The sequence below is a fragment of the Aplysia californica genome, unplaced genomic scaffold (genome assembly GCF_000002075.1).
Source record: "Aplysia californica isolate F4 #8 unplaced genomic scaffold, AplCal3.0 scaffold01147, whole genome shotgun sequence".
Taxonomy (NCBI): domain Eukaryota; kingdom Metazoa; phylum Mollusca; class Gastropoda; order Aplysiida; family Aplysiidae; genus Aplysia; species Aplysia californica.
This window is the reverse complement of record NW_004798417.1, coordinates 113,447-116,310: the sequence shown is the minus strand read 5'-3', so window position 1 is coordinate 116,310 and position 2,864 is coordinate 113,447.

Sequence of the window (2,864 nt, the reverse complement as noted above, 5' to 3'; positions counted from 1 at the left end):
TGTTGTTACATGGTGCACACAAAAGAACAAAAGTATAGTCAGCCCCGAGACCACCAGAGGCAAAGAGCAAAAGAGACAACCCACGTAAGCCCAGACTTCACTAAAGTAATAACATTATTGATATATCACTTCTTGAAATGGGTTTAAAAAAAAAAAATAGAGCATAAAAACAAGTAACCCAAACCCCACACTCAAAAAGAAACACATTTATCAAAGAAACCAGATGACACCATCACCCCAGCAAAAGGCCTCAGACACAAGCAATCACACGACACACTCTCACGGGGTGTCAGCTATAAACATGATACACACTCTCCTGGTGTGTATGCGACAAACTTGACACACACTCCCGGTGTGTACGTATGTGACAAATGTACCACGACACCTGGGTCCGACGGCCGGCCAGAACGAAAAGCCACAATAACAAACCATCAAACCAGAACAGTAACAACAACAACAACAATTGTAATGATAATATTAACCATACCAACAAAAATAATAACAATATAATGAAAAATAAGAATAACAATAACAAAAACAAAAATTTTGTACTTGGAAAGCACACATTTCACACCATGTGCAGGTTGGACAAAACAATACCGCGCGGGTTAGGCAGGCTCTCATTACAAGAATGTCACACACTCACGAGTGTGTTTACACACACACACACACACACCCACACTCACGCACACAAACATACACCGCCAGAAATGTTTTTCTTTTCACTCTTATGCAACAACAGCAACAACAACAGCAACAACAACAGCAACGACAATAACAACAACAAAAAGGAAAAAATGGAGAAATGCTGATATTTAACCGTCACATTATCACTGAAGATCATATTCTCTGTTATCAGAAAGCATGCATGAGCCACAGATATAGTCAATACGATATAATATTGATAATATAATCAATCTATTTATAGGTATTTTGTGATGCAGAAGAGAACATGTACTCCTGTTGTAATAGTAGCCACCAGACCCAGGGCTGGCAGACAGGGTTGAGGTTATTCACATCAATAATACACTTTTTCTGGGATTTTTCTTTTTTTTACATGACAACATAGCATGATTTGTCATCAAAACATAGTTCCACGAGTAGAGAACAAGACAGGGAGGGGGAGAAAGAGAGAGACAGAGACTGACAGCTATATACATCAAAGGCTGGAAAGATACCAGCAGAAAGCCACCAATAATAGTAGTAGTAGTAGTATTCCATCAAAAATATTTTGAGAACAAAAAAAAACCCAACCCCAAAACATTCAACCCCAAACAACAAAGATAAATAAGTTGATATTAGAATTTGTGTATAGGTTCTTTACACGGTCCCACAAGGACACAGATAGAGATTTGTTGTACACCACCTCGCATGCTACTGTTGGAGACGTCAAGAAGAGAAGAAAATCACATTGACCTCCGACCTTCGCATCTGGTAGCACAGAGAGCATGGTGGTGGCAGCGTCATCACACACGACGCATTGCAGCATCGCTCACATAGAAGTATAGAAACGGGAACAGACAACAGACAGACAACAGACAACAGACAGGCAACAGACAACAGATAACAGACAGGCAACAGACAACAGATAACAGACAGGCAACAGACAACAGACAACAGACAGGCAACAGACAACAGGCTTTTTGTTACATGTACGCTGTAAGTTTCTTGTTTCCAATGTACACGTACACAGTTTACGATCTTCATATGTTTCCTGGCTGGTGTCTGGCTTCCCCTCAACTCCCCACAGACGTGTCTTGATATAAAAAATGGAGTCTGCTTAAACCGAAATCTGCGGGATTGCCGGACAGTTTTCGCCTTCGCCATGTTCTGGGAATTTGGTCTAAAGAGATTGTGCAAATAGCAAAGGAAAAAAAATTGGGGATTTTATTTTCTTTCACTTTACCCGCTGTTTTCAGATTAACCATGCAGGGTTTTAGCGGCTTCCATTGTACACCTCTGTTTGTCTCCACAGAAACTTATCACACTAGTCACACCCCCGGTCAAAGGGTTCCTTCCACATGTGACAAAATCTCTCAGAAGACAAAAATCTCCTAGCTCCCAGTTAGTAAAATTATTCTGGAATTTGCCAATGCATATGTCAAAATGAGAACAACAATACAGAATGTGAGATGGGGAGGGGGACAAAGGGGGGGGACAAAGGTACAGAAAAGGCCTCCGAAAGGCCACAGCCAATCAAGCACAATCTCTCTGGACAGCTGTGTTAATCAACAAGAAAATCATCACCTTGTCAGCTGACAATAGTTAACACTCGGTGGACACAACAGAGAGCGTAGACATCTCTCCTGGTACAGTAGACCAACAACAGAGTGGGGTAGACAAAGTGATTGTTCACACTACACTACAAGGGTAGGTTTCTAGTTTGGCATTGGTTGAATCAACAGAGGGTTAAGGGGTTAAATGTGAAGAGAAACATTGAGAACAAGATCCCCGAGCCATGCAGCTCAACGCTCAAATGCTACAATTCTAATCCAGCATTTGCCTGATAGAACTCCATGTTCTAAAAATAGAAGCTTACAATAGCCGATTTCATACGAGACATCCAGCACACAGTTCGGCAAACAAAATACAAGAAATCAAAGCCGAGCTGGATAATCACATGTCGTGATCGAGAGAACCAAATCTATGACAGTCAAGCGCTTAACAGTGGCCCTGAGCACAGGTGTTGTGCGTGGCGGCCGTCACTCCAGGATCTGACCGAGAACAAAGGTCACTACACATAGTGGTCATCCAAACAAGGCCGGACTATCATAAATAATGTTCTCCATAAAAAGGAACGCATGGTTGTGGACTTATAGATTTAAATGTCTTGGGACATACAGGGTGTGTGTGGAAAGGGGGGG